This window comes from Ahaetulla prasina, chromosome 3 (genome assembly GCF_028640845.1).
Source record: "Ahaetulla prasina isolate Xishuangbanna chromosome 3, ASM2864084v1, whole genome shotgun sequence".
Classification (NCBI taxonomy): Eukaryota; Metazoa; Chordata; class Lepidosauria; order Squamata; family Colubridae; genus Ahaetulla; species Ahaetulla prasina.
The window spans coordinates 87,571,441-87,580,659 of record NC_080541.1 but is presented as its reverse complement, the minus strand read 5'-3'; positions in this window follow the sequence as shown (position 1 = coordinate 87,580,659).

The following is a 9,219-nucleotide window of genomic DNA, read 5'->3' as shown; positions in this document are numbered from 1 at the left end:
TGTTAAGCCACTGGGAGCTTCTGCCTATTGTCTGATTGTTTCTTAGGCACGATCTCCACTCCTCTTGCCCCAAAGTCATTCAGACATTCCATAATGCCAACTACCAACAGATTGTGGCCTTTCCCTGATAAAAGGTCTCCAAATTGGCTCTAGCTGTAGGCTGCTTTGTCTATGAGCTTAAGTGGTAGGATTGTGATTTATAGAAGAATTAAAACAAATCCAATTCAGTTTTGTGGTGTAACAGCAATTCTTTTATCCTTTCAGTAGGTGGTGTAGTTTACTCAGAATTCATTGATTTCCTCATTTCTTAGGAAATAATAAGTTTCTTTCTGCATGAGAGATTCTTTTACAAAGGCTTTACTATTTAAAATTAATATATTAGAGTTTATAATAAAAATGAGAAGTTTTTATACTTACAGCATTTTCACATACTGTGCAAACACCATTTATTTTCTATTAATATCAATCAAATGTATACCGCTTTGGTCCCATCATGGTAAGTGCAATTCATCACTCTAGTATTGTAGCCTTCTCAGTAAATGTATTAGCTTTCTTGCCTTCTGGGAAGGTGTAAAATAGGATTTGTTTGGGACCTGACTGGCAGTATATGTTGATTAACTCAGAAGTCTGAGACTGAAATTAGATGACAAAAACCTCTGAGGGGAAGCTGGAAAAAAAGGTGAGTGTTGATAGTGAGAGACGATAATTTGAAAATGGCCACCATCCTGAGCCAATTTTCTAACTTTCAACTGTGAATCTAATATAGCAATAGTATAAATCTCCTTTGATTTTTTTTTTTGTAACACTTTGAAAACAACTCATATTGAGAAATAACAAAGTGAAACAGCTACGCGGCGTTTTATGTATTTATTTTGTAAAATCAGATTTACCGGGCTGCCTAACTCAATTAACTCTGGGTGGCTTGTGATAAAAATGATCAGTCAAGATTGCAGAATAAGGTGGCCTTATAAAAAAAAAAAACAGAAAAGGACATGGCCCGGTAGTATATGTTTATCCAAGAAAAACTACTTATCCCAGATCTTGGAGAAATAATCCAGTCTTCAAGAGTCTTTTAATGATCTGCAGAGTCAGAGCAATGCACACCGTGCAGGAGAGACTGTTCCAGAGGTCACAACAGAGAAGGCAAGTCCTTTCTTCATTAGAGGACATAGTTTCAAGAGTGGGATTTGGAGCTTGGATAGCCGGCTGGGCCCAGAACAAAGTCCTCTCAATGCTTTTTCTATGTAGACAAAAACCCATGGTAGATATTCTAGGTCAGCCAATTGTAAATCTCTTTGGAATTGGAACCGTCCAGTGTCCATTGTTCCATTTTTATCAAGAGGAGGCTATGGTCAACTTAATCAAATGCCTTATTGAAGGCTAAGTACTCTCATCCACAGCATTCTCTTGGCTTACTAATCTTCTTTTTTTGTATCTATGTGTGCCTTCAAGTCAGTATTGACTTCTGGTGACTGCCTGGACAAGCCCCTGCAGTTTTCATGGCAAGGTTTTTCAGAAACAGTTTGCCATTTTCTCCTTTCCAGGACTGGGAGAGAACGGCAAGCCCAAGATCACCCAGCTGGTTTTATTCCTAAAGTGGGACTAGAACTCAGAGTCTTCCAGTCTCTAGCTTGATGCCTTCATCTCTACCCATCTAGTCATTACATTTGTTTACAAATTTATTAATTTACAAATCTAGCCACTTTACATAATTAATTAAATTTTGAGGCCATCTAACTCCTTAACGTTTCCAGGCAGCTTACAATTAAGAGGAAAAAAATTCAAAATTCATAGATTAAACAAACTTAAACACAACTGATTGGAAAATAACAAGCTACCAATTTTAAAAAAAACAAAAAACCAGGGGATTCTGCAACCATTCTATCCAAAGGCCTAAGAGAACAACCAAGTTTTTAATGATTTTTTAATGTTACTAGGGTGGACGTGCGCACATTTCTGGGAGAGTGTCATTTCAGAAAGCAGATGCCACAACAGAGAATGCACACTTTAACAGATTAACAGAGTTGGAAGGATCTAATAGGTCAGTGTCAGCGAACCTTTGGTGTTCTAGCGTACTGGCACGATTGTGATTTATAGAAGAATTAAAACAAATCCAATTCAGTTTTGTGGTGTAACAGCAATTCTTTTATCCTTTCAGTAGGTGGTGTAGTTTACTCAGAATTCATTGATTTCCTCATTTCTTAGGAAATAATAAGTTTCTTTCTGCATGAGAGATTCTTTTACAAAGGCTTTACTATTTAAAATTAATATATTAGAGTTTATAATAAAAATGAGAAGTTTTTATACTTACAGCATTTTCACATACTGTGCAAACACCATTTATTTTCTATTAATATCAATCAAATGTATACCGCTTTGGTCCCATCATGGTAAGTGCAATTCATCACTCTAGTATTGTAGCCTTCTCAGTAAATGTATTAGCTTTCTTGCCTTCTGGGAAGGTGTAAAATAGGATTTGTTTGGGACCTGACTGGCAGTATATGTTGATTAACTCAGAAGTCTGAGACTGAAATTAGATGACAAAAACCTCTGAGGGGAAGCTGGAAAAAAAGGTGAGTGTTGATAGTGAGAGACGATAATTTGAAAATGGCCACCATCCTGAGCCAATTTTCTAACTTTCAACTGTGAATCTAATATAGCAATAGTATAAATCTCCTTTGATATTTTTTTTTGTAACACTTTGAAAACAACTCATATTGAGAAATAACAAAGTGAAACAGCTACGCGGCGTTTTATGTATTTATTTTGTAAAATCAGATTTACCGGGCTGCCTAACTCAATTAACTCTGGGTGGCTTGTGATAAAAATGATCAGTCAAGATTGCAGAATAAGGTGGCCTTATAAAAAAAAAAACAGAAAAGGACATGGCCCGGTAGTATATGTTTATCCAAGAAAAACTACTTATCCCAGATCTTGGAGAAATAATCCAGTCTTCAAGAGGCTTTTAATGATCTGCAGAGTCAGAGCAATGCACACCGTGCAGGAGAGACTGTTCCAGAGGTCACAACAGAGAAGGCAAGTCCTTTCTTCACCCATTAGAGGACATAGTTTCAAGAGTGGGAGCTTGGATAGCCGGCTGGGCCCAGAACAAAGTCCTCCTAGCGCTTTTCTCTTTCTATGTAGACAAAAACCCATGGTAGATATTCTAGGTCAGCCAATTGTAAATCTCTTTGGAATTGGAACCGTCCAGTATCCATTGTTCCATTTTTATCAAGAGGAGGCTATGGTCAACTTAATCAAATGCCTTATTGAAGGCTAAATACTCTCATCCACAGCATTCTCTTGGCTTACTAATCTTTTTTTGTATCTATGTGTGCCTTCAAGTCAGTATTGACTTCTGGTGACTGCCTGGACAAGCCCCTGCAGTTTTCATGGCAAGGTTTTTCAGAAACAGTTTGCCATTGTCTCCTTTCCAGGACTGGGAGAGAACGGCAAGCCCAAGATCACCCAGCTGGTTTTATGCCTAAAGTGGGACTAGAACTCAGAGTCTTCCAGTCTCTAGCTTGATGCCTTCATCTCTACCCATCTAGTCATTACATTTGTTTACAAATTTATTAATTTACAAATCTAGCCACTTTACATAATTAATTAAATTTTGAGGCCATCTAACTCCTTAACATTTCCAGGCAGCTTACAATTAAGAGGAAAAAAATTCAAAATTCATAGATTAAACAAACTTAAACACAACTGATTGGAAAATAACAAGCTACCAATTTTAAAAAAAACAAAAAACCAGGGGATTCTGCAACCATTCTATCCAAAGGCCTAAGAGAACAACCAAGTTTTTAATGATTTTTTAATGTTACTAGGGTGGACGGTGCGCACATTTCTGGGAGAGTGTCATTTCAGAAAGCAGATGCCACAACAGAGAATGCACACTTTAACAGATTAACAGAGTTGGAAGGGATCTAATAGGTCAGTGTCAGCGAACCTTTGGTGTTCTAGCGTACTGGCACGTGTGTCGGAAGGGGCATGCGAAACCATCCCCGCGGCAAATGCGCAGCCTCGCTGGCTCCTCTTCTGCCTCCCTGTGCCCAAATGCGCGCCTGTCAGCTGCCTGTCGCGTGCGCAGGCCAGTGGACCCCAGAAGAGTGGCGGTCCATCGCGCATGCGCAAGCCGGCACCCAAACACCCGAAGAACTGCTGCCGTTCATGCATGCGCATGACGGCAACCCGGAAGGTCGGGTGCTGGCCTGCGCATGTGCATGGACCGCCTCTCTTCTGGGGTCCGCTGCCCCTACATGTGTAATGGCCAACTGAATGGCATGCATTTGGGCACAGGAACACGGAAGAGGAGCCGGCGAGGCCACGCATTTGCCGCGGGGTGGTTTAGCATGCCATTTCCGGCACGCATGCCATAGGTTCGCGGACACTGTAATAGTCATCTAGTCCAACACCCTACTCAAGCAGGAGACCCTACACCATTTCTGACAAATGGCAGTCCAATCTTGTCTTGAAAGTCTCAAGTGCTGAAGCTCCCACAACTTCCGAAGACAAATTGTTCCATTGGTTGATTGTTCTCACTGTCAGAAAGTTCCTCCTCATTTCTAGGTCGAAACTCTTCTTGATCAATTTCCATCGATTATTCCTTGCCTGGCCTTCAGGTGCTTTGGAAAACATCTTGAACCTCTCCTCTCTGTGGCAGCCCCTCAAGGATTGGAAAACAGCTATCATGTCTCCCCTGGTCCTTCTCTTCACTAGACTAGCCATGCCCAGTTCATATAACCATTCTTCATATGTTTTATTCTCCAGTCCCCTAATCATCCTGGTTGCTCTCCTCTACACTTTTTTTATAGTGTGGTGACCAAAACTGGATGCAGTACTCTAGGTGTGTTCTTACTAAGGCTTTATAGAGTGGTATTAGTACCTCACTTGATCTTCATTGTATCCCTCTGTTAATGCAATTTAGGATTGTGTTGTCTTTTTTAGCTGCCTCTGCACACTACTGGCTCATATTTAGCTGATTGTCCACTAAGACAATCTCACGGTCACTTTCTGGTCCTGCAAGGGGGTATGGTTTAATTGACAGGACCTAAACCAGATCCACTCCACCTGACATCAGCAGACAGACAGGAAAAAGTAATTGGAGCCAGGTGGTCCATTAGATAATCTAGCCCTTGGTTGTGAAGTGTTTATAGATGATACTCAGCATCATGAATTGCATTCAGAAGCCAATTAGTAATTAGTGCAGTGAGGACATGTGAGCCCATCATTTTGCCCAAAGAAAATAGCAAGATTTTTCTAGCACAATCTGATTTTAATAAATCCATGTGGCTTCTAGTAATCATCATCTCCACAGTGGGGAAATGGTTAGAATGCTGTATTGCAGGCTGTATCTGCCGGCTCAGCAGTTCGATCCTGACCGTCAGACTTCCATCCTTCTGAAGTCAGCAAAATGAGGACCCAGCTTATCAGGGCCAATATATTGACTCTGTAAACCACTTAGAAAGGGCTGTAAAGCACTGTGAAGTGGTATGTAAGTCCTAAGTGTTATTGCTCTCTCATTCTTTTCCAAATGCTTGCAAACTCACTGCCTGAGTACATTTTTAGGTACAGATTGGTCTGTAATTTATTTATTTTTTAAAGGGAAATCTAACTTGTGTGCCAATACATTTAAATAAATAATAGTAAGTTCTCTTCCAGTCTTCTGACATTTTCCTTATGACGAAATCAAACTGGTCCCAAAGACTTGAATGCAACTGATGCAATCTGTCCAATAGGCATTTTGTCACTATTCCTTTCCTAGATAGATTTATTTGACAAGGTATCTCCATTCAGCATAGATAGCAGCTGTTCACTGTAACAGAGAAACACAGTGAAAAACACAGAAACGCACCTGCAACATTCTAAAAGCTTTTTGTATGCAATTAAATGGATTGCCCTGATTTCTATTTTTGACGAGAGAGAATTTAAGAAGATTATTATGGGTTATAATCTTAAGAGAAGCGAGATGAGGGATTTGCTTTTGCCTGGGAAACCAAACCAACCTCAAGGTTGATGCTAGTCTGCAGTATTAAGTGGGGGGTGAAATTGAAAGTAACAATTGGTCAATTTAATCAGATCGTATCTGCGCCTTGGTATCAGTCAGGAGCAATGAGTGTAAGAATAAAAGCAAAGCAGAGTTACACTCCTTATTTAGTTTCTGCTCAGTACCTATGCAATACCTGATTTCAGCACTGCCAAAAAATTTGTATGGTGGGGTATTATATAAAAATAAAAATCAATAATAAAGAAAGCATGTTTTTTTTTCTCCTTTTGAATGTCCGGTGGGGAAATGGAAAGTACATTTCTGATCTTATTTTCTGCACTGATTTCCACGGGTAGCTCCTGTTCTGATCCTTGAGGGCGATATATAAAATAGCATCACGGTGTACTTGTTTTTATTGTTGCGAATTGTAATCTTTAATGTAATCACTATTTTAAAAAAGACATTTTCAGATTCAATTTCTGGAACACTGGGAGCAGACTGAGTATTCTCTATATATCCTCCATGTACATTTAACAGGACGTAACGGTTCATACAACTCTTGTAGCCCTGCATTTACTTTGTTTCTGTTATATAAATCAAGACATTTTAAATGCATTATGGATTTTTTAGACAATGGATTTAAGCTTCAGATTCTGCAGATTTTCGAAATGGTGTAAAATCCAGTATTATTAAACTCTAAAGGTGACATCTAATGTTTCCCACATAATAGAATAGAATAGAATAGAATTTTTTATTGGCCAAGTGTGATTGGACACACAAGGAATTTGTCTTGGTGCATATGCTCTCAGTGCACATAAAAGAAAAGATACCTTCATCAAGAATCATAAGGTTAATGTTAGTCATAGGGTACAAATAAGCAATCAGGAAACAATATCAATATAAATTGTACGGATACAAGCAACAAAGTTACAGTCATACAGTCATAAGTGGAATGTGAAGTGGGTGATGGGAATGATGAGAAAATTAATAGTAGTGCAGACATAGTAAATAGTTTGACAGTGTTGAATTATTCGTTTAGCAGAGTGATGGCATTTGGGAAGAAACTGTTCTTGTGTCTAGGTGTGCAGTGCTCTATAGCATTGTTTTGAGGGTAGGAGTTGAAACAGTTTATGTCCAGGATGCAAGGGGTCTGTAGATATTTTCACAGCCCTCTTTTTGACTCGTGCAGTATACAGGTCCTCAGTGGAAGGCAGGTTGGTAGCAATTGTTTTTTCTGCAGTTCTGCATAAAGTATAGTGCTAACCAGCTAAAGTTGTGAAAAGGAGCATGTGCCTCATGCTCTCTGAAGCATTCTCACATTTAGATGGAGAAGAAACAACTAATGTTCTATGCGTGTAAATACGTAAACCAGAGTAGCTGCTGTGCTTCTTGAATAAAATCATGCTTTCTTTCACAGAAAGGGTGATTTAGAGATCGGGGGAGTTATACAATTGTCAGAGTAGAAGAAGGATATGAACTTTACGGGTGACATTATTACCATAGAGCAGTATCCATGGCCATTTCAACCGCCAGAATACAGGTAGGCCTCGACTTACAATAGTTCATTTAGCAGAACCATTCAAAGTTACAACGGCACTGGAAAAAGTGACCTATGACCATGTTTCACACTTATGACCTCTGCAGCATCTCAATGATCATGCAATCAAAATTCAGATGCCTGGCAACTGGTCCACGTTTATCATCGTTGCTGTGTCCCGAGGTCATGTGATCTTCTGACAAGCAAAGTCCATGGGGAAGCCGGATTCACTTAACAACCAAGTTACTAACTGATCAACTGCAGTGATTCACTTAACAACTGAGTGAAGAAGAAAGGTTGTAAAATGGGCAAAACTCACTTAACAAATGTCTCACTTAACAACAGAAACTTTGAACCCAGTTGTGGTCATACGTGGAGGACTACCTGTACTTATCAATGGCCATGCTGGTGGTGGAATTCAGGGAGCTGGAAGTCCACACATCTGGAAAGGCAGCATCTCTTCAATTACTCCCTGAGCTTGCTGCTCTTAGATTTCTGGATAGGTTCCTTCCATTTCATGCAAAGCAGAATGTGGTTAATCTAAATCCGTGTAGGTGGCTTGGTTTGATGAGCTCATTTGTGCTGCAGACACACTTATATTCTCACTGAGGAGAAGGTATGATTCAGGAGGTGATTTGTATCATTTTAAGTCCTTCTCCAACACTTGCAGTAGCAGGAAGAAGAGGTGAAACAGATGGAAGATTTTTCAGTTCTTGTACAGCATGTTCGAAGAATTCTCTTCTTGGCTCCTAGAACTGTCAGAGCAAAGTAACATCAAAGCAAAGATGAGCAAAGTTCATCTCTTCAGTTTAGAAGCCGGAAATTATATTTCACTACGGAATAGCTGTGAAAAGGTACTTCACACAAGTCTTCATCACTAAGGTGACCAACTTTTTTACAATGAGAAGGAGGACACAAATAAATTGAAGAAAAAAAAATATTGTAAATAAAAGAAACATTTTATTCATTGCAACAATAATACAGAATACACTATAATATGATAAATGCATAATACAAAACATTTGTAACAATAACATTTTATATTGTAATTATGCTTACATGCCTATTTATTATTTAAATGAGTACTTTTCCATTGAATAAATAAACTGGTAAATAAAATTATACAATTTTGGAAATTATTATACAATTTGGGAAATTATTAAATAGATAATGAATTAATAAAACGTGAATTATTATGCTCACCTGGGTATGATTGAATATTCACTGAGAGAGAAGTAAGTCTAATGCGTGCATGTGTGCCGTGTCATGTTTTGGTAAGAAGTAAACAAAGGCACTTGCGCATGGTGCACTCTCTCAAAACAATTCTCCTGTGTGGAGCACATGCGTCTCATAATCGTGTCTCGCCGCACTGTACCAAGCCTTGACAAAGCGTCATGTCAAATACAAATACATCATATCACACACAACAGATTGGATCGGCATCGATCGAATATGAAGATTTACAGATTAGTTTTCAAATATTGAAAAGGAGGACATGTAGGACGACACTTTTCAAAAGAGGACAGAACTTACAAAAGGACTTTTCCTCCCTAAAGGAGGACGATTGGTCACCTTATCATCAAAGCAAAACACACATTTGAAGCTTCCCATAGCCCTAACGGACTCCCCTTCACTTCCCCTCATATATTCAGTAAAACATCTTCCTGGTCAGAGGGGTTTCTTAGCATTGTAA